A 23,938-nucleotide genomic window follows, 5' to 3' on the forward strand; every position below is an offset into this window, starting at 1 on the left:
GCCGCCGCCGCCGCCCGAGGCTGCTGCTGCTCCGCCGAATCTGGTTCCTCGGGCGGCGAAGGCGGGTAGCGGCGCATCTTGCAGAGAGTTTCGGGTTTCCTGGCTCTGGGGCGGCGGAGTTGCAGAAATGCGAAAAAGAGCATCTGCAAACGGTGCCGAGGCGTGCCCGTCTGAGGACAAGGGGAAAGTCTCAAACTTCTCTAGCTTGTGGCTTCTTCAGGTCGATGATGAAACACTTCAGGCTTTTCTGATACCTGACACCTAAAACCGCCAAAAGGTCCACTATACTTGGGAAAATACAAGTATACCGCCGCCCCCTTAGAGGTTCTCATAACTTTCAGGATGCAAACTGAATTTACTTGTGTGATTATAAATAATAATAGAAAAATCTGACACAGCACATATGCTAGCCGGATTATGAAACACAAGGTTTACAAACACTAGAAGGAATCCCCATACAAATAAATAACTTCCTGTTGACTGTATATCAAGCTTTTCTGTGACATCAGTTATTAGCCTTCTTGCAGATGATATTTCAAGCTTCTCTTCCTTTTAGGACAAGAAGCATTAAAAACATATTTGATTTTTAAAAATAAAATGAGCTTAAGGACAGCCAGTGACTTTCTAATATTAAATTTCTATGACCACCACAGTTCCTGGCTGTCATTCAGGCCTCTAATAACCAGAGTCTAAGACTAGTATGTATGCAAAATGTGGTTTCATTATGGGTTTTGTGGCTTTTTATTTTTTGAGCACTTCTGTTGTGCCACAAGTAGCCATGAAGCACTAGTGATTTAAATAAACTTTTGGGCATATACACATAATGTAACTTTTTGGAATTTAATTTGCATTGTTCACAAATCTATCTGCATGTGCACATATGGATATTAATATACTCTAGAACTGTGAACATGATATACCTCAGTCATGTTGTGGAGGAATTCAATTATATAAGTGCAATAAGTCATTAGGCTAGAATTCTGGTTTTCATAGTGCAATCCTATAAATGTTAAGAAGTAAGTCCCATTGTGTCCAGTGGGCCTTGCTTCCAGGTAAATGTGTTTAGGAGTGTTGGCTTCAGTTGCCTCAGTTGGCCTCAGTTGTTCCATTCTACTTGGGAACAAGTTCCATTGATTCAGTGTGCAAAATTTTGTGTTTCATGTTCAAATTAGTGTTTGTTTTGAGACGTCTTTATACCATAGTAAATTCAACTTGCATTATGTCAGCATACTGATTACATGTTCCTGGCAGCTGGTGGAAATTGACTTGGCTTCTTTGAACTAGTCTCTTATTATGACACAAACTACTACAAGGTTTCTATAGCAAGCGTGAAATGCCAGTATTAACTATTCTGAGTAACACTTCAGGTTTTCTGTTTGTGTGAGAGAGGAACATATTATGTAGAAATGTATCTTGGAATACATTTGTACCCCATTTCTGTTAGTACCTTTGGTGACTCTTTCATATCTTGATAACTGGATTCACCTAACCAGCCCTATCAGTGAAAGCCCTGCACAAGGACTTATGTTCTGCAGCAGGGCTCTGCTCTCTCTCTCTCTCCTTCCCCCATGTGCCCCTGCACCTGTCTGAAATTGGCTCTGTGTTGGCAGGAGAGCCCCCACCACAATGCAGAGGGAGAGGGAGTATTGGTCTATATTGCAAGCTGGAATGCTTGTGAAGTTGGTGACTGGAACAGGGCCATGGGCTTGTAGTGGATAGCTTGATGAAAATGTCAACCAGTGTGCGGCAATTGTGAAAATGACAAGTTTCATGCTAGGAATCATTAGGAAAGTGATTGAGGGGAAAGCCTGTGAATATCAATGCTGTTATATAAATCTATGGTGCAACCACACTTGGAATACTGTGCATAGTTCTGGTCACTGCACTTCAAAATATACATTGTAGAGCTGGAAAAGTTTCAGAAAAAGGCAACTTGAATAATCAAGATAGTGTGTATTATTATTACTATTCATTTCATTTCTATGCAGCTTTATATATATTTTTAAAAAGTCTAAAAGTGATTTACAACCTACATTAAAACGCCAGAAGAAAATCAAATGCAGGCGTCCCCTCACTTCCATGGGGGGTCACGCTCTGGGTCCCAACGTGCATAAGTGATATTGCGTAAAGTGGGGACTGCCCTGTAAAATGCTTCTAAATGCCTATTTCCCCCTGCTCTCCAGCTCTCTTCCACTCCTTCCCTAATCCAGACCAACATATTTAGAGTTGAAGCTCTGGGGAACGCTAGATAATGCGTAGGAAAGTGGTTGCTGCTGCTGTGCTACCCCGCACACCAGCTGTTAGTGGCAAGGCTGAGCCACCTAAACAAAGCCCTGCTGCACCTCAGGTCTCTTCAGGGCTTCCCCTGCCCTCACTGATGTCCTCTTTGGGCTTCAGGAAGGGTCTCATCGCAAGCCATGAGGACTCTCCGGCTCTCTCCTGCCATTTCCTGGGGTAATTCTATTTATTTATTTATTTACTTATTTATTTATTTCCAGCGCCGCACATATACACGGTCACACGCAAGCAGGGGTTGTTGTTGTTCCTGTATAAAATATACATTCAGAGCAACATAATTAACAGGAAACTGAAATATTATCTTCTATTTCAAAATAAGACATTGCAAAGGAGGTCAGGTATAGACTACACAACACAGCAAAGTTAACAAAAATATCACCTTAAACACTTCAAAATAAAACATTAGTAAAGGATGTCAAATATAGAATACTCATTCAAAACAGCATAATAATATGGCTCCAATTCAATTTCCTATGAGGATAAGTTGCAACATTTAGGGAGCTTTTAACTGCTTGAGGGGGCATGAGAGAGATGTATAAAATTATGCATAGTGTGGAGAAAGAAATGACCTCCCCCTGCCAATAATACTGGAACTCGCGGGCATCCAATGAAAACAAACGTTGGAAGATTCAGGGCAGACAAAAGAAAATACTTCTTCACACAATGCATAGTTAAATTATAGAATTCACTCCTAAAAGAAGTAGTGCTAGCCATCAAATTGGATGGTTTTAAAAGACAATTAATTAATTCATGGAGGACAAGGTCTGCTAGCCACAATGATTATGTTCTAACTCCTTTGTCAGAGGTGGCAAACCTCTGAATACCATATCACAAGTCGGTGACTCCTGTTGCACTCAAGTCCTTCTTACTGGCTTCCCACAGGCAGCTGGATGGCTACTGTGAGAGCAGAATGCTGGACTAATAGGGCCATAGTCCTGATCTAGCAGGGCTCTTCTTATGTCTTCAGGCAAGGCTCATGGCATTTTTAAATGGCTGCTAATTAGAGCAAGCTTTGCATTTTTAGCAGTCATTAATATTCTCAAGAGAGCTGCATTGGCATCTGTATTTGCACCAGCCCAAGTTAAGCTTGTTGATATTGTATTCCTAGTTGTCATAGAGTTCCTTGGTGACATTGTGTTTTATTTGTAGGTTCTTTGTGCAGTGTCCTTTCTCCTTGCTATTTTCCTCCTTTACAATTTCTCTTTCTAGTCCGTGGATGTGTGGGCGTCTTGGGTCGGTATCAGTATGTGTATGACGTATGATTGTTAGACTGTGTGTACGAGACAAAGAAATGGTATACTGTGAGATATCAAGTTTATGATACTCTCGGATAATAATTATGTTCTCTGGTTACAACATTGCAACAATTTAAGTGATGGGGGAGGGCCTGACCCCTGCTGATGTCACCAGTGTTAGAAACTGAGATATGACAGCTAAGAGCTAAATGGAACTAGGTTATGGGCGTTGCAATTGAGTGTCCAGGTGTGCTATTTATAACAAGAATACAAAGGTGAAAATGAATAAACTGCAACTAAAATCTTACGTTCATTTTTCACATGGTCTAGTCCTCATCAGAAGACTGCAAAAAATAAAGTCATACTCCCCCTGCCCACCCCCTAGTATTCTTTTGAGGGTCCCTTCTCCAGTCCTCAGAGAGTGGCAGAAAAAGCTCCTCCTTTTCTTCCAGCAGTGGCAGTTTTAATCTAAAAGCTTAGGCTCAGTACTGCGCCCAGAGCTCAGAAACTGCTGGCATTAATGAAATTCCCTGTCACAAAACATGCTTAGAACAATGGGAATTTCGAGCGCTGGATGTGACTAGGGCTGTGCTTTAGTGTTGTCTCTCCTCTGTCATGCCTTCCTACCACACCTCTTCCTGCCCACATCTGAGCTGTGTGAGGCCTTGTATGACACAACTGCAGTATTGCTGCTGCACTCGGTTGCTGCACTGGTTTAACACCCTGGGTATTATGTTGAATTGATTCAGCACCAGAACTTGTTGTCCTGTTCTAGCATCCAAATCTCTTCATTTGCATGCACTGGCATTAAAATGAAAATATAATTTCACTGTATCATTACTCCAGTTGTTCTAAATACGTTGGGTGATATCTGAGCAGTGGACTCAATAATACAGTATTTTGAATATTGACAGTGTTTTCCACATTATCTTGTTTGCTGCACAATAATGAAGGAATGTGGTTTGTTGTTGTTTGAATTGCCCAAACAAGAAGAGCCTATAACATGCCCTTCCAGATTCCTTCTGTTTCTTACTGAATGTGTCCTGGACTCATGATTTCCTCCCCAGTAATACTTCCTTTTTAGTAGCATGGTAACTGCACGCTAATGTTCATAATAAGTCCTGGGAATGATAACATTACATTCTGTGGGCAATAAAAACTGATCCCTGGTGCCTTATTAGTAGACATAATCTCTTATTCCTCTTGGGGTTTTGACTTATTCTGTTTGGTCTTTTTTCACAATTCATCTTTGTTTCTAAATCAAAGTCTGCTCTGCGTTTATGAGCCATTGGAGTGGTGTGGTTGGCAAGTGGCACAGCAAAGCAGTATGCATTAGACCAAGGGTTTCCAAAGTGTGACCTGTGGACCACCAGTGGTCCATGAGCTACGGTCAGGTGGTCAGCAGTCTCTCTGTGAACTGCAGGTGCAGCAGCTCCTCCTGGATGGGTGTGGGGTGAGGAAGCCCTGAACAGGGAAAAAGCAGCTGAGAAGGTACTTGAAAGGAGTGCAGAGCCAGTACTGTAGTATATGGGAATGAAAGAAGCAGCAGTTACATGCAAGAAAAAGAGAGTGACTCAGAGTGGGTATTGTTGACTGACAAATCTATCAAACATCAAAGAACTTTATCACAATAGGCCCAGCTGTTGAGTTACAATAGTTGTATTACTTATTTTATTTCTTACTCTATATTTTGTTGTATTAAGATGTTGATTCCATACATTTTTTAAAAAACCACCTATTATCATTTAGCACAGCACATTAAGTGGTGCACAAAGACCTTCAGCTATTTTCATAGGATCTGGGAGAGGGGGTGAGCTTGGAACTCTGTGCTTGACTGAGAAGCTAGGAAACAAATCTTGAGTATCCTTGACTGCTACAATATTGTGGCAGGCCCGTCTTTCATGTGGGGGGTGGGGACAACTGTTTTTGGATACAGCGTTGCTACTGTACCAGCATAATCTGATGTATTGAAACAGCTGGTTTTCAGCATGGTTTAGATGCAGGTAATAGGGTCCCCTCCATTTTCATGAAGAAGGCTTTGTCTACAGCTAATATAGTCAAAGTGCTTAGGTTGAAGCAAAAAAAGAAAGTAGTAACCAGAAATTTACTATTTAAGTAGCGGCAGGTAAAAATAAAAAATAAAATATTAATCTAACTGGTATGTCTGTATTTAAAAATCTGTCTCCTACTAGGAAGGTCTCCTTTTATTCTTGGGTTAGAGATTGTGAAGATACAGTAGCTGGAATTGTTCATCACGCTTTTCCTTAAATGTGTATTTTTAAAAATTGAATTGTTTTGCTGCTTTCTGCCCTGGGTTCCTTTGTGAGGAAGGAAAGGATATAAATTTAATAATAATAAAAAAACATTTCCTTTAGTGCATTCAGCTTGGAGTGGTGTTGCATCTGTGGTTAAGTGGCATGTATAACAGGAAGTAAAGCTATTGTTTTGGCTTTCGAAGACTTACCAAAGGAAGTAGTAAAGGAAACTATACTTGTTCCAATAGAACTTCTTTGCAAAATGCTGTGACATGAAATCTGCACATATCTTAGATCGCTGTACAGCATGATCCTAAGCATGTGTAGTTGGAAGCAAGCCCCTCTATGCTCCTTGAGGATTTGCTGGTTTCAACAACTTATGGAACCTACTGAACCTTTGAATTCTGCAAATCAAAGTCTTGTTTAGCAGGGTGACTTCTACTGAGCTTTACTCAGTAAGGCTGAAGAAAGTGTTCCACTTCAGATGTTACATATATAGTTGTTAATAATAAATCCAAATAAATTCTAGCAGAGAGAAGCAGGCAGGATCATATTCACTAAATCATTACAGTTTTTTGTTGTTTTTTAAAAAAACACATTATGCTTTCTGGTAATTGAGCGTTGATATATAGTGCAGAAGAGTTTTTTTAAAAATAATAATTGGAAATGAAAAGGGATAGGCACTGAAACTTTTTCACTTTCAAAACAACGAAATTGTTATTTAAAGAGTCCAAAAATAGGGGAAAAATTGCTTTATTTTACAGTCCCTTTTTATGATATTCCTAGTAACTCAAACAGAATTCATAAACCCTTCCAGCCATTTGCCATTGCTATTACAAATACTAATGAAAGAGAGATGATATAAGGTGATAGGATGCATGAATTTGTTGCAATAGTAGTTCAGTACTTTATTTTTTGAGACAGCATTAGGTACTGTATATGATTATTGTCCCTACAATTCTGTAATGCTATGTCCTTTCTTTTTCAAGGTACTGCGTATTGTGACTTTCATGCAACTCAGGTTAATCATGACTAATGTGAGCTCCATACCTTCAGAGGGACTTAGCCAAGACTGACTTTAATTGGCTTGAAGTCAGTATCTTTTTTTCCTTATGCTCATTTACTCACCCCCCCCCGGAAAATAACCCACAATTTCTGGCTGTTAGCAGTGTTTCCCAACCTTTTATTGACCGTGGCCCCCTTCCAACCTTGTTTTCTTCCTATGGCCGTCCCATGAGCATAGCGGGGGGGGGGCAGCTGCCCACCGAAATAAGTAAAAATCAATACAAATCTGAGGTTCTGCCCCGTCCACAAAAGCTTGTCCCCTAACAAAAAATCTGGTTATGCCTATGCCCCTCTCTACTGGTAGAAAGGTAGCTATTTAAATGTTTTGTTTGTAAATAGAACATTTTTTATAATTTTTTAAATTTCTATAAAATACAGTTACATAAAATGATTGGAACATAATGCAAAACATAGAATCATGGAGCAGAAAAACAGAATTATGGAGCTGAAAAGGACCTCAAGGGTCATCTTTCTAGTGCAACCCACTAGTGCAACTTCTAGGAAACTCAGCCAAAGCATCCATGACAGATGGCCATCCAACCTCTGCTTAGAAACCTTCAAGGAAGGAGATTCCAGAACCTCCCAAAGGAGATTCATCTTCCATGTACTATAAAAAGTAGACAACACTTATTTGACCCCACTTATTTGACACAGAGGGTGAAACCTAAAGATAGAGTCCAAAAGGTGCACAGGGAGTTCCTGTACATATGGGAGAATTTTAAAAAGCAAGTGGTCCTCACTGACCTGGTGCAAAAAGGTCTTTTCTTTCAGAGGAGCCCTGGCTGCCTAGATAAAACACTATAGCCCCATACACCTGGGAGTAAGGCCCCCTGAACTTAGTGCAGCTTTCCTCCGAGCAGATACTTAGTTTTTTACTAGATGCAAGTCTGCAGCACCAGACGACCCCGCTTGACTAGGCTCTGGGGTGGATTTCACCCCACACCTTGCAGAGCTGGGCAGACACTGCCGACGGGCCCTGCGCCCCTTGGCAACATCCGAAGTCCCTGATCCACTAGGCAAAAAGCAGCTCCGGCTCACCCAGCCCTACTCATTGCAACCCCATCACCACACTTACTTGACCTAGGGGTTCTGTTGATCAAAACCGGAGCCTCAGCAATTGCCCTCCCCTGTCGGAAACAAACCAGGACTGCTCCAAGAAAACACACATGGCAGAAAGGAGAGTTAGGGATTTTTTTCTTCACTTCTCACTTCCCTCTGTGGCCCCCTATCCTTGTGCTTTTTCACCTCTGGCCCCCTTTGAATATCCTGGGGCCTCCCAGGGGGCCCTATGCCCCCTGGCTGGGAAACACTGTGTTATAAAAGACCATGGTAGTTATCTAGAATATTCTCTAAGAGACAGACCTAATGTAAAGTCTATGGAATCATATTATCTTGTAATAAGTTTAATATTAACAGCACACTCCTTACAAAATCTCTTGTTTTAAACAAATCAGTGAAAAATAATCATTGTAGACTTTAGGGATTGCCCTGTAGTGTTTGTTTCCTATCTTGTTTCCTTTCCTTGAGAGCCAGAATACAAGTGTCAAGAAATGATTAACAGGCAAAATTCAGTAAATGCTAACAGTACTCCCTTGCTTACTCCATTTTAATAAGATCTGGTACTCCTCTTGAATCTGAATCAGAAATGCTCAGGGGTCTAATCAATATTTGTGGTTGCTGAGACCACAGGACAATTGGGGCTTGCAGCTGATGACACACAGAGCACCTTTGAAGTTCAGCACATGTCTAGGATTTCATTTCTGAAAGTGAATAGGACTAGATTGTGCCACTTGGAGTATGACTGAAGCATCGGACAGTGTGGACTAGCTTCCCATCTTCCTCCCACAGCAGGTGGAATTTCCCCAAGTATTTTCAGCATCTTACATCCATATTTGGGTATGCACCTTTTCCAAGGTCTCTCCCACGTTCACATTTTGTAGGATTCATTGAAGGTATTAGGATTTACCATTTCACACTGGTTTGATTGCAGGTTTGAATGGTTTCTTCTTCTTATAGGGCAGTACATTATACTACTGCTGGTATCATAAATCATAATGACACTTATCAGCCTCAGTCTTTCTCCTGAGTTAGTAGGTGAGGAGGCTCAGAGCGAGAGGATCATCTTCCACTTCTGCTGTGCTTTCAAGTGCATTGTAACTAAATGATGCTCCCTTTGTACAGCTCAAAAAATTACTTGGACTCAGGATGCTTACCATGGTGACCGCCATGCAAGGGTAGGCATAAATAGATAAATGGACTTGGAAATACATTGTTTGTGAAATTCTGGCCCTTTTAACCTAGAATGCAGTTATTGTTCAGGCAAAGAAGGCCCTGGCCAAGTGACAGGAGCAAGCAGCAGTAAATCACACCCAGCAAGATGGAGTTAACTATTTATTAGCAAAACAAGATCTGCGCAAGAGTGTCAGGCCTAGGGAGCACAGCAACTCAGGTCTTACCCCGAGGAACTAGTTGCTGAGACTAAAGGTTCCTGTCTTTGCTCATCCCGCTCCATGCCTCTCCTTGTTTTTGAGAGACCAGGGTAGGGAAGCTTTTCACAGCAGAGGGGGAGACACCTGTGCCTCTTCACAAGCCTGACCCATCTCTGGCTTCCCTCTTCTGCTGCTTCTGCTTCTACCTCTGATTCTGCACTTCTCTCTGCCACAGGCTCTCCTTGCTAACTAAGCCCTGTTACCTCTTCCGCTTCCAAGACCTCTTTCCCCCAGTCTGCTCCCTTATCTCCTTCTGACCACTCACTGTCATCCCACCACCAATCCCTGGGTTCTGAGCCTTCTTCCTTTGGGGGTTCCTCAGTGTCCAGCCAGTCTATGACACCTAGAGACAATGATTGTCATCATACGGCACTGTTTTTTTATGAAGGTGGCACTGAAATAAAACATTACTTTATCTAAAGTGGTTCATGACCCACAGTAATTTCTGAGTGGTCTACTGGGGATGGCAGGAGAGTATGAGAACCACTGTCTTAAGAGAGAACACAGTTTGGAGAAAAACATTGCTTCTAATTAGTATTTCTTGGAGAAAACTTATGTTAACAGGTATTGAGGTTTGCAACTTGATGTTCAGTGTTTTATAGAAAGTTATTATTTGAGAGCGAGGAAAGAAAGCCTGTTCAAAACATTGGGTATGTCATAAATACTATGAGAGGTTTGTGTGTTGCATTTGAAGATGCATCCCATGCGTGCAGAATCTGAATCTTCTCAACCTAATTTGTTTTCTTAAATTTCAGAAGAACTGGGTGGAAGTATGTGGGTCATTTCTGGTGAAGTCTCATGGCCTAGAACAAGTTTGCTGTGTAAAATCACATATTTGTTAAAGTTCCTCTCTTGCTGTTCTTCTGAAGAAAATACCTTTGGGAACAGTAATCTAAATAGGAAGTGATTTCAGAATCAAGGAGATAAAGCTTTGCTAGTGTTTAGTTTTGCTTAAAAATAAAATAAAAACCTGCAGCTTAACTTGTGGGGAATCCATGGAATTCATGGAATCAGTAAGGCTCCTGATTAGCAGGGGATGTATAACAGAGGTTTTACTGTGCATTTATATACTTGGGGAAATAGATAAAATGCCTTCCCTAAGAAAATGTTAACACTTCTGTTCTGATCAGCAATTCTATACAGCTCACTTGTATTCCAGAACTTATCTATTGGAGTTTCTCTTGCTCTTAAGAACAGCTGGTGATAAACAGATCTTTTTTATACATCCTTTTTTGCAGTTTATTATTGAAACTTTATAGATGCTGATACTAATGTGCACATACAGAGTTCTGAATTATTAAATATTACTTTTTTTAAAAAAAGGTTGTTTTTGAAAAAACATTTAACCTCCCTAAAGTGCAGAATGCATGGTCAGGATGCAAATAAGAATAAATTGTCAGGAAAATGACTCTGTTTAAATGATTGAACCTGTGAATAATAAACAGGGGCATTCTTTCCTTAGTCACAAGCTAATCACTAGGACATACATTTAAAATTCATGGGAGTGATTCTATCCTTTCATCAGAGAAGTGGGGTGGAAATATGCTAATTAAAGAATTTCCATTTAAAAAATGCACTGATACATAAAATCAATTAGTAATGTAACTAATGAAGACTAGTCAAATTAGGCAGTTTCAGAGTTGTAATTAACTATTTTACAGGTGACTACCCCTAAGAAGCGCATGGATCCTGCTCTTTGGGTGTGCTAAAATTTGTACATTATCAGGTTCCAGTGCCTTTATGATCCCCCCCCCAACCGAAATTAAAGCAACAGAGGTATAAGGTATCTGCTCGCATCTTTAAAATATTTACAAATAGTCCAGTAAAAATAATTTCCAAGTAAATCTTAGAATTTGTCTGAGTACACTAACCACTGTTTGGCTATAGGAAAATTTGACCACTGGAAAATCTTTTTGATATATAGGCATTGGAAAAATTTCCAATTAACACCCCCCCCCCCGAAAAGCCACATCTCTTCCCATAGAATTCTTTATATCTCTCTCATTGGTCTCCTTTACGTGCACCAAAGGCATGCAGTAGGGCTGGTTGTGAATGTTGCTGTGCCTAGAGGACCAACTGGATTATTCCATTAGTGTTTTATTGTGAAGCATGGACGACTTCACATTTTGTAACCCACAGATACTGCATATTGATATGGTATCTGTTCTGGCTAGGTATTTTGTAATGTAGTTTGTTTCACAACTAAGCCTTGCATGTATTGAAACAAAATACTGAAAACTATGAATTGCATATATACAATTGATTGGGGTGGTGGTGGAGTAGGCTACATTCAGAAAAGCAAGTTACAGAGTCAAGTCTGAATCTCTGTCCCAGTATCCCCTCTCATACATTTTCAATGGTATATTGAGTTTCCAAGTTCACTGAAGGGGCAAATGCTATTTTAAGAACAAGAAATTCTCAAACACACTTGGTTTCACAGTGGTCGTTGGATAATAACTGATGCATATTATTGAGGAAAGTACAGTATTCATAAATTCTACACTGGTTTTTTCTTGGTTTTTACCTATTAGTTGGGTACTAAATTGTTTCTCAAACCGTTGCACACTCAACCTACTGAAAGTCATCTTCCTGTTTCATCTTCCCACCTTCATGTTTCCAGTTCTTTGTGTCCCAACCTTATAATCTAGGAATAGAGCTGCGAAGGAATCCTGATACATCAGGTATTTTTTCCTCGTTGTTGGATGTCCAGGCTTTAATATGTTCAACTGAGAGGCGAATGGATTTAATTCTGAAGTTAGCTACGGATTTAAACATGTTAATTTGGGCTCCAATGATACACCAAACCTTAGCTTAGTTCAGAAAAGAGCAGGAATAAAAAAGATCTAGAATGAACAAAGTAGTTGTGAGCTTGGTTTACTATCATGTGCAAACAAGGCCTGTAACTAAAAGAAACCACCTGCCCAAAAATAGATTTAAACACAGTGGAAAATGAACACATAAAGCAGAGGCCATTTCATCCAGCTGGAAAAGCTTGACAAAGCAATTGTTTCCTGAAATAAATTGTTTCCTGAAAGAACTACAGATAGTGGGTGTCTGTCAAATCTCTTTGTTGTCTTTGATTATGTTTTGATTATGAGCTGCTTTTCTAGAAGACCTTTTTATTTTGAAAAATTGTCATGCAAGTTAAAACTATAAATATAAATAATATGAAGAAGAAGAAACAGAAGTAGCCCCTCCAGTGGTCTGCAGATTCTTCTGGTCTCCTAAACACCATGGAGACCAAGACGCACAGGAGTCACATGACTAGATCTTCCTGTTTTCCCTACACCCTACACTGGAAGCCTGTTACTCAGAAGTTTGTTCCACTCGGTTTTATGGGACTTCAACTTCCCCAGGGAAGCTTGTGCAGGATTTCAGACTGAGTCTCCAGAGGAAATGGGGAGGGGGAGCAGCTGTGTGTGTAGAAGCACAATAGTTCTTAAGTGGTGATTGAATGACATTGTTTCTCTAAGAACATTTTTTTCAGTTCTGCATGTTTGCATTTCTCTTTCTAGCAGGGGAGTAATGTTTCATAGTTATATTTAGAAATACCGCTGCTATTTTAAAAAAATGGGGAGAAAAGTCAAGCTTCAAATAAAAAAGAGAAGAAACAGTTCCCTCTAGATTTGTTTTCATTCTTGTTCTCATACTTCTGTAAACAAAGTTGCATGCGTGAACTTCTTGGTTTTATGCTTTCTATCCTGATCCAACTGCTTTGACACCAAAACCAGTGTTAAAAAATAACAACCTGCCAAAATCTAATATTCCCCTTAAAAAGGTATAATTTTAAGGAGAATATTAGATTTTGGCAGGTTATTATTTTTTAATACTGGTTTTGGTTTCTTCTAATACAGAAAGAAAATATGGGCTTTGTTACGCATTTGGTCTACCTAATAATTGATCTCCATGTCATGAGGTTATTAATCGCTGCTCTCGTTGGAATGCTGCTTCCTGAAAACTATTATTAGTGCCATGATTGAGAAAGATGTGAACAGCTGCTGAGTTTTCAGGCTGAGTTTTCTGACTGAGTCACTAGATGTGTGAGTCTGATTGGAATTTTAGAAGTGGAAGGGTAGGACCTTTGGTGGAACCATTCTTGAATTTACTTTGACCACAGTTGATGATAGTTAATACAGCCACGCTTCTCTCTTTCTTCCCTTTCTATTCTTCACCAGATATTTTGAGGACATAGATACCATTCAGGCACTATTAAATCAGAGTTTTAGCAGTTCGGATTACTTTTGTTTGAAAGTCTTTTGCATCATCTGTTTATTCAGTAGGTGTTGCTAGTGTGTTGTCAAGACGGAGGGTGGAGGAAACTTTTCTTAATCATAAAAAGCTGATGATTTGACAGGCTTGAGCATCTAGATCTTGGGGTTTGATGCATGTGTAAAGACTACATCTATGTGAGTTTTAGGAAATGGGTCTTCGCTCCATTGTTTTATTCCATAGGAAAGGATAGACTGTTGATGTACTACTGGATAGAAGTTTTACAGTTCCTGTAGAGCAGCATTTCCCAAACTTGGGTCTCCAGCTGTTTTTGAACTACAGTTCCCATCATCCCTGACCACTTGTCCTGCTGGCAAGGGATGATGGGAGTTGTAGTCCAAAAACAGCTGGAGAACCAAGTTTGGGATATCCTGCTGTAGAGCAATGGTTTTCTGTTTTTTTTGAGCTGGACCTAATTTAACCTTAACCTGCTAAATGGGACCGTTTTCATATTTTACTATATAAGCCTGACTTCCACTTTCTCACTGTCTTTGTCACCATTCCCCCCCCCCCCGCTTCTCTTTTTCTAAGAGGTTTGCCTACATTTCAGTTTTTAAAAATCCCAACATACTAGATCCCAACACACCCCTTAAGGAAAATAGAGAGAAGTATGCCACTGGTAATGGTGAGCCTTGCATCCAGGAGCTCATTTTCACTCAGCTGTAAAATTTACTTTTATGGGGAGTGCTGACCATTCCTCCCCAGCTGAGCTCCATTACCAGAATTGAGCCTATCTGGGGAGGTAGGAAGTGCCTCAGAAGAAAATGTCTAAGAAAAAAATCATGGGTGCACTTTTATGCATGTGCTCTCTTGACCCTTTAAACAGCACCCTACCATCCCCTTGCAAATAATGAGGAAACCTGGAATAAAACCGGTTACCGTATTTTTTGCACCATAACACTCACTTTTTTCCTCCTAGAAAGTAAGGGGAAATGTCTGTGCGTGTTATGGAGGAAATGCCTGCGGGTGGCGGGGGGGATCTGCTGCAGTCATGAGCAGAGGATCCATGGTTCCCCTTCCTTCCCTCCTCCGTGGTTACAAAGCATGGATCCACATGGATCCTCAGGATTTTTGCATTGGGCTACTCCAAACTTACTGTCAGATCACATGTCTGTGGCCACAGCATGAACCACAAAAATCATATATCCACTATTTCGTTTAGAATATTTTTTTTTCTTGTTTTCCTCCTCTAAAAACTACGTGCGTGTTATGGTCTGGTGCGTGTTATAGAGCAAAAAATACGGTACTTTCTGCCATCACATGTAGCCTGGGCTTGAGAGTCCCCATTGTAAAAAGTAGACAAGCCTTTAGAAACATAGATATGCATGCAGGGCATTTTGTGTTTTTCCTGTACCAGAGACACTGTTACTGAAAACGAGAATTGGAGTGTTCTCTGTATTAAATCCTGAATTAATTACAGCTCCCAGCAGGGTACAATAGGGGTGGAAAATATGATTTTCTGTTCTAATGCCTTTGTATTGTGTCTGAGTAAGTCCAAATTATATGAATACTCAAGGGGAGGATTGAGATGTTTGTTGGAAGGGAAGGCGTGGGGCTTATGTCTCATATCTATTTTCTGTTTTGTGTCATGTCTGAAGTTCCTCCAAAGCCCTGTGTGTTTGTTTTGACACATAGGCATGTGAATATTAATCTCTCTTGACCTCCTTGTGGACTGCTTATATAAGTACAGGTTACAGCAGAGTTGCTTTAGCTTAAAAAAACCCCAAATGTACTTCAGTTTGTTAGCATTCCAGAAATGTTTTTATATTTGCTGCAAGCAACTCAGAGTGGCTGGGGCAACCCAGTCAGATGGGCAGGGTACAAATAAATTATTATTATTATTATTATTATTATTATTATTATTATAAATTTTAAAAAGTTGATGCCATGTTCGCATGTGTTATAGATGTCCAACCCCAGCTGATCCATAAATGTGGCATTCATAGTCAGTCTTTGTGTGGTATTTAGTGCTAGTCATACTCAGAGTGAACGTCCATTGAAGTTAATGAACACGAGTCTGACTAACTCACGTTCATTAATTTCACTCTGAGTAGAACTTAGCTGAATTTAATTTAGAATAAAATGTAGAACAAAATAATGACCAACAATCACTAACCATATTTATAGTATAAGTAACAGTTCCTTTTTATATATATAATTAGCTGGTAGCTGAGTGATTCATATTCAGTGCCTAGTTCCAGTGAAGTAAATGGCATTTGTTGTAACATAGTGTTTTAGAACTAGTAAGTTGCTTTTATAAATTTTTGCCCATTCATGAAGTGGCAAACAAATTTCATTTGTTGGGAAAGCAATTAGTACTCTGAATATTACCCAACTAACTCACACATAGAATAGATTTGTTATCAGTTCATATTACTTGCCATTGGTTTTTATGGGTCTACTCTTGAGTATGTAATGCTGCTTATCACCCTCTATCAAAAGAAGAAATAAAGTTATTCAAAACTCAAGCTTTTCTCTAGCTTTGGCATGGTTTACTAACAAATGCTAATTCAATTCATCACACCAACCATTTTAGATGGTCATTTCACATCTACCTGCAGGGCGCTGTTAAAATTTGTCACATAATACAAGCGGCATTGAGTTCTTTAGGGATTTTGTCTGCACCCCTTATCTTATGATGCCAGGTAATTGACAGTAGGTGGCCTTACTCACTTGTCAGTGTGATCCCTGGATGGCTAGTTACTTTTGTATCCAACCTTCACCTTAGACCAGGAGTGTCTTTTGGGTTATTGGAAAATTTGGAAATTCAAAATTGTCCCAGAAAATCCAAATTACTACCACTAGCACAATTTCATGATCTTCAGGAAGAAGTCGTAAGGAAATTAATGGTATTGTCTTTTGGTTCCTAGCTGTTTCTGTATCCATTTTTTTTACTTATTTTGTCTTTCAAAGTTTTAATACTTTTGGTGTATGTGTTAATTAAAAAAATACCTCTTTTTTGTATATCTGTAGGAAGCTAACGTACTGGTACCTTTGTTTTCTTTGCTTGTAAGCTGCCAACCAGGTGGAACCCTTATCTGTATAGATATAGTTATTCAGTACTTTGCGAACAGTACACAAATCAACCCTCATAAAGTGGCAAAGTCATCTTATACTGCGTGAATGTTGGTTGTTACGCATTCGGCAAAGTATTTGTTCAGCATAGTAATCTCTTTTGAGTTTTTAAAAGAGAGTAGAGAAATATGTCTCATTCCTGTGGATACTTTCTCAGAAGTCTCAATGGATTTAACAGGATTTATTCCCAAGTAAATGTGCATAAGATTGAAGCCTAAATCAGAGTTATATCAAGCTGAGCTGGCTGCATGATGAATTGCTTGTGCATTTGTAAGCCCTGCATTCATGGAATCTTGCAAAGGATATTGTCAGGCTTGATGTGGTAATTAGTTCTGATGGAGCTAAGTCCTGAAAGTCAGATGGAGTCATGTGTCCGTGACTTAGATTAGTAACCGTGACTTGTTTGGCTCTACAAAGTACAATGTACAACCATTCAAGGAAGAAAGTAAGTTGCAGGAAGTCCACTATCCAAAGCCCTGCACGTATTGTGCAACAAATGCACATATTGAACAATTATAACTATATACTACATCTACTTTGTGATGATTGGTTGTTTATGTTCTTAACTGAGAAGTTGAACAGCCTGAAGCAAACCATTATTCATTCAGCATGCAACTGAGCATGTGCACACAGGGATTACAGGGAAGTCTGATGCACAGATGAGTAGGTATGCTGTTCACAGTTTCACATAAGCAAAAAGACATGTAGGAAATAAAACAGATGTCAAGGCTGTTGCTCTGTTTGCTGAGCATAACTTGTTTTCTCTGCTGTAATCACTCTTGACAACTTTTCATCAGTCAAAATGAAGGGCAATTCATCATTAGAAGGAAGTTATGTGTGAATAAGATAAAATAGGATTGTCTCTCTTTGTCTTACAATCATTTTTTGAGATGGGGGAAGGGAGAAAGCAGAGGACTAGGTCCAAAGTTTAAAATAAATCCATTATTTATTTTCTCAATATTCAGTGTTAGGAACATAATGTATACAGTATTTTGGGCCAATTGTTGTGCTCTGCTGCAATGAAAGTGAGGCAAGAACTAGTTGCTTTTCTGTCTTAGCCATTGAAGGCCTCTTAGAGGTGGAGTCTGCTCTGAAACCGAATTCTGATAGTTTGTTTCATAGCGCCTCTTGTTTTCGCTGATGAGTGCAATGTGCAGATTGTACTTATGCCAAAGGTGAAATGAGTCAAGTAAATGTGATAATTGAGGCTATAATTTATTGGCAGTTTGCTTTCTCAGAGATGGAGCAGTGATTCTGGCTGGAAGGATTTCATAAACAGCTATGTAAGAAGACATGCTTACAAGGTGATCCCAGCCTGGTTCACATGCCACATTAAACCATAGTTTAGAACAAACTATGGTTTAATGTGAATGAACAGCATGCCAGTGGATGTTTCTCAGAAGTGCTGCTCCCGTCCTGCTGCTGCTGCTGCATTGCAGATGAAAGAAGCCAGACCCCAGGTTTGCTTCCTCCAGCTAAACTATGAGTGTTAACAAAGCTTTGTTTCTGACTTATCCCACATTGCTTGTTTGGAGGAAACAAAACACAAGTCCAGTTTTCAGACACCTTGATGGGTCAGACTTGACTAGCTTTGTTTAAAGCATGGCAAGAGCAGGAAGACGAGTGCTGGGGGAACCCCAAAACAGCATGCACTAGCACTTTGCTTCTTCACATTAAATCATCGTTTCTTTTAAATTACGGTTTAATGTGCTGTGTAAACTGGGCTACTGAGAGGTGAAATACTTTGGACTAAATTAACACAAGTTATGAACAAAGTTTGGCAAGACCCAAGAACTTGAAACAGCTGCCAGTGTTGTTTCTTAACAACACTTCTACTCATCAAAGACACATTCAGCATTCTGTGGTCACTAATTATTGTGTTGTTTGACTTTCCCCCTTTTTGATCCCCCCAAAAGTTTTTTTATTTATTTATGTAAATTTGGGGTTATCCAACCCTGCTGATAAACCTCTTGTTTCTTCATGTCCTGTTTTAGATACCATTCTGTTGGCACTCAGCAAGTGAGTTTGCTATTAGAAGGAGTATCAAAAGCTCTTTTGTCACAAAGTTGAATTCCAAATCCCTCCCCTTCATTTTTTCCTCGCACTTCTTACCTCAGCAGTTGCAGAGTGCTGAATATACACAGAAAAATGAATATGGAATAGGAATAATCGCTTTCATTGTGTTTCTTATTTCTGAAGTTTATTTCCAAGCAAAGGCATTTTAGCAGGAATTCTGCAGTTCCTCTACCCAATCTTTAGGTGAATGGTGCCATTGTAGTCTTAAATGATTGCTTGCATAGCTATGGCCTGCTTTTGTAATCCCTGCATTCACATTGCTTTCTGTTCTCTGGGTGGTTTGAGAGCCAGGAGTTGTGCATGCAAAATTGCTTCATAACCTATTTATGAGAGTTGCAATGTAAGGGATTGGAAGAGGTCAAATGCTTTACCACTTGGCAATTGTTAAAGGGTTTGCTTTCTCTCTGACTCATTGCGTAAGGCTGGATTAATTTGTTCGGGCAAAACTCTTGCAAAAGTTACTCATATATTGCCTGACGGCATATGGATATATTTGTGTCTATGTGTGCAACAGGAAATACTACTGCAATAAAGGTTTCTATCTAAGCAGTTGTAACTTCAGTTACGTGGCAGTGAGAACTTCATAGGTGTGCTGGCAGATTTTACAGGTGAGGAAGCTGACCATAAACATAAACATTAATATTCACAACTGGAGGTAAAATTAGAATAAACTCCCCCTTGGGGGTGTCATTTATTTACTAATTTCCTTGGATCGTACCACTTTTTCATTTTGTGTAGTAGTGCCAGATTGCCTTTGGCTGTTGGATTGTCTGAATGGGGTTATCTTTCATCGCATATCCGTGCTACATGGAGGCATCTGTTGTATACATTATGTTGGTTTCATATCGTACACTGTATAAAAAAAGGATACATTTTCTCTCAAGGGCCCTCTCCCTTTTCATATTCTGATGGTAACAATGGAAATTGGGAGATACTGAATGAGCATGGTGGTATTTTTTCTTTTGGAATAAGAAAAATTCTTTTAAAGACCAGCTTTATTTTCTCAAAATGCTTTTATGTAAGATGATACACATGTCAAATAACTGGCCTGGTTCACACATTATGGTATACCATGGTTAATGCTGAGGCATCTAGCTGATCATCACGTAAACCTTGGTTTATTATGTCACATATCGAATAGCTGAATGCACTAGCGAGAATATCTGGGCCTTGAGACAAGTTTGATTTCCCCCCCTCACTCATAGTTTTGTAGCTTTCAGGTGGTGACAGAAGGAAGTTAAGGAAGAGGTCCAGATTTTGCGTATAAAGCTGACTGGTTAGTGCAAGCTAAGGTTTATAAACCAACAATGAACTTTGGTTGACAAATGACCTTTAACCATAGTTAATAAACCATAGTTCAGCTGCTGGGCTTGGTAAACAGATAACACTAATCTATGGTTTAATAAGCAATGGTTTGGTGTTACATGCAAATTAGGCCACGGACACATTTCTTCAAAACTAATAGTGCAGTTAGTTAGAAACAGGTCTCACTGTGTTCATTGTCTGTAGGGTAAGTGTATATAAGATGCCTCACACATTTATACGTTTAAGCCTCAAATCAAAATTACTCCATGGCAAATGTAATGCAAAGAAGGATTGACTTTGGGAAACAGGAGTTCAGGTCTCTGCTTGTCTAACATGTTTCTGTTTAGCCTCAAACAAGTCATCTCAGCATACTTCTGAAAGGAGATAAGAATGATAAATATTATTAAGTGTTCTCAGTTTTAGAGGCTGTAATTTCAGAGAAAGTTGCATACAAACCCTGTAGAATATAAATGTAATGTAAAAATGTAATGAATTGGGGTGTGAACTTCAAACTGCCTGGCTGTGAACTATTTTTCATCAGGATCTGCAGCATCATAAGGCTCCATTGAAAAAGGATAAATAAGGCAAATGTATTGTTTCCTGCTTGGAGAAAATGTGTTTGTTTTCAAATAGATAAATGGGTCAAGTTTCTGTGAGTTCTCTATAAGATAATTAGCAGGATGGTTTACAATGACACATAAAATAGATAATTATTGTTATACAGAATAGACGTCTAAGTAGGTATGAATACAACAGGAAGGGAAGGGTAAATTTCTATTGCAACATTGGCTTATTTTTTATCACAGGTTAGAGCTGCAGGAGTAGAAATGTAAGGGCTGCAGAAGGATTGGGCAAGTTCTCTTCCAAAAGCTTAAAGCGAGACTTCTAAAAATTAGTCAGTGCCTGATTTTCACAGATTTGGGGATCCAGATGCCAGTGTGCATAGCCTGTGAAGCAGGCACTGATGCTCCTTAGGACTAGTTAGTATCCCTGGTCCAGGATATGCCTGAGATTTGCCAGCACTTGACTGCTGGCATCGGCAGCAGAAGAGGTGACCAACCCTGTGCAGTGAAGTAGATCGCACATTGTATCTGTCATGCAATTATCTTTTAGTGAAAATGCTGATTAGTTATGGAAATATCAACCTGTTCAGCCTGCTTGTGGTAACATCGGTCAATATAATAAAGTTGTGTTTGTATCCATAGTTCTCAAGCAGCAGCGTGGGGCAAGTACTGTATGGTAGGAAAAGTTCACTTTGGCTGCCTGCAACTCCACATGTGGAATTTCAGAGGGACATTGCTGTTTTCATTCTTTTTGAGACATTAACACCTTTCCTATACACAGTGTGAACAGGGATGGGCCTTGGTCTTACATGCCTTCCCCCCAGATTCATAGTTAACATTTGCAAGTAGCGAGGAACGGGAGTTGGGCAGGACCAAGCCATTAAGGGTTCGAGGACTGCATCTGATTTCTCTGCAGATGGCGTTAGTGGTAATTGGGAAAATGCTTCAACATAAGCATATGTACCCAAACATTATGTTTATTCTTCTAGTTATTCCCTCCCCCAACCGATATGGAAAGTTGTTGAGTTGTTTGGAGCAACAATCTAGCAGGAAAGACTCCTGTGAAAACTTTTGAAAACTTTGCAAATACAATTGAAGTTTTTGTTTTTAAAATATTAAGTTAGAGAAGTAAAATATTGTCCTTTGAAAAAGTGCAAGTCTGTGAAAAGCACTGTTATTGGGCTAGCTAAAACGTGATTTGAAGTAAGATAGCATTTGGCTAAAACTTGCAATGTGGGTAAGTTGAGTAAAATGTGGTTAACCACCTTGAGAATTGGGCCAGCTGTTATGACCTGACGGACAACCTCCTACAATTACTGTTTGTTCTACTTTAGTGTGCATGCAGAACATTCTTTATTTAGCTCCTACTACAACTTCAGCACAGCATATACTGCCCTCTTCTTTAAAGTAAGAAGCACTGACATCAGATCATCAGGGGGAAATGAAGCCAGTTTTTATTCTACTTGGCTAGGAATATGAAGCAGCTTGTATACAAATATGATTATAACTTGACTGAAAAGTGGTGTGAGCTTGCAACCTCTATTTCATTTGCAAGTTTTAACATAAAGACATTTATACAAATTTAACAAATAGTAAAAGAAGTGTGACACAAGGACTATTAATATTTGGGTTTCAACGTTGCAAGCGGAGCCCTAGGAAAAGCGGTCATAGAATCATAGAATGGTAGAGTTGGAAGGGACCATGAGGATCATCTACTCCAACCCCCTGCAATTCAGTGGGGGGAGGGAGAATCAGAACAAGAGATGCAGAAAGATGGGGGGCCACTAGGGGCGCATCAGAAGATGGCTGACAGTAACATCTCTCCGACCCACACGAGGTAATTTGGAGGCTGTGATGGGAGTAAATAGCCTCCCTACCCCCCCCCAGGATTGGGGGGGCTGCCCTTGCCTGCAGTGCCCTATACCACCCCCGAATTTGTGGGGATGGGGGCACTAGGCAGTATGCCCTCCTGTGGATTTCGGCGCTCCTGGACACTGCCTCTGATCCACTCCTCTAGCTGCAAGAACTTCAAAAGAAACGATTAGGATGAAGCAAATGCACATATTTTAAGGAAGGAGGGGGAGTAAAGACTGCTAACAGAAGAGATCTCTGATAAATAAGACGAGTCGGAGGAACAAGAATTAATCAGATGAAGATACACCAAGACTCGGTATGGCAAAGGGACTGGATGGGGGAGGGGGGAAAACTTTCCTTTCTTTCCTCTATGTGATTAAACAAGAATCCCCCCCCTCACAAGTCAGAAATGTCGTTTGAAGGATTTAAGCTGTGGATTTATGACTGTGTGGAGATAAACTCTCTAACCAAAGCATGCTTTAAGAAGAGCGTGGAATGTATAAGGGCTTTGGAATGACGCAGTTAAAAATACCGTCGCCATATTGGGAAGTTCTGTCGGAGGACTTAAGTCTGGGAGGAGAAATAGAGAAATAGAGCTGTTTTTATATTGTGGGTGAAACTCCTCAGAGGGACTTAAGAACGACAGTTCTGTGATTAATGATGGAAAGAGCGATGTTATCTATGAATGCGATGATATATGGAAACCATTTCGATGTGAGGATTGGACGAACGGAAAAATTCACACAGGATTATTATTGGTGTTTATCGGCTTAAGGAGATTATCAGAAGAGATCATAAAGAAAAAGAAAATATACGAACAAGATGAGATGTGGAAACAGCAAGATAAGACTGGATAGAATTATGAACTTTGTTTGGACTGATTTGGACATTAACGCAGTAGCAAGAAGATGATTAGAATCCCCCTTCAGATCTTAAAATATGGGTCCCCTCAACAAAATTTTAAATTCAGCTTTGTAATTCAGAATTTATGTGATTTGATGTGATTTGATTGGCCGGTTAATAATTTTTTATTTTTTTTTAAAGAGATGCAGAAAGATGAGTTCTGAGCAGTGCAGGACAAAAAGGAAGTGGAATGTGTCGAGTGTTTGTGTTTTTACACTTTTAGTCAGAGTATTTAGAGCTTTACAAGTATAAATATACTTCGTATGACTAAGTGATAAAAGTCCGCAATGATGCAATAAAAAGATAGATCATACCTTTTAGACACACGCTGACAAAAATGTGGTTTGACAAAACTTGTTTACACCAACCTATTGTTGGCAGCAGATTCTCAGCTTCTGTGATTGAAACTAATTACGACTTGTATATTGTCAGTTTTGGAAAAACTAACGTGGGGTGTGTGTATATGACAGGCACTCATGTTAATAATAAGCAAAATAAATTGATTGACAGGACAAGAGTCTCTTAATGCAGACACTGAATCTGCTTATAGA

General features: G+C 39.6%; 1 protein-coding gene across 3 annotated transcripts in view; it reads left to right on the forward strand.

The window, feature by feature from the left end:
• The window catches only part of ARHGAP10 (Rho GTPase activating protein 10), a 109,760-nt gene that overhangs the window by 2,124 nt on the left and 83,698 nt on the right, over window positions 1-23,938 (forward strand). The window lies entirely within an intron of this gene.

This window comes from Podarcis liolepis, assembly GCF_965112155.1.
Source record: "Podarcis liolepis genome assembly, chromosome: 9".
Taxonomy (NCBI): Eukaryota; Metazoa; Chordata; class Lepidosauria; order Squamata; family Lacertidae; genus Podarcis; species Podarcis liolepis.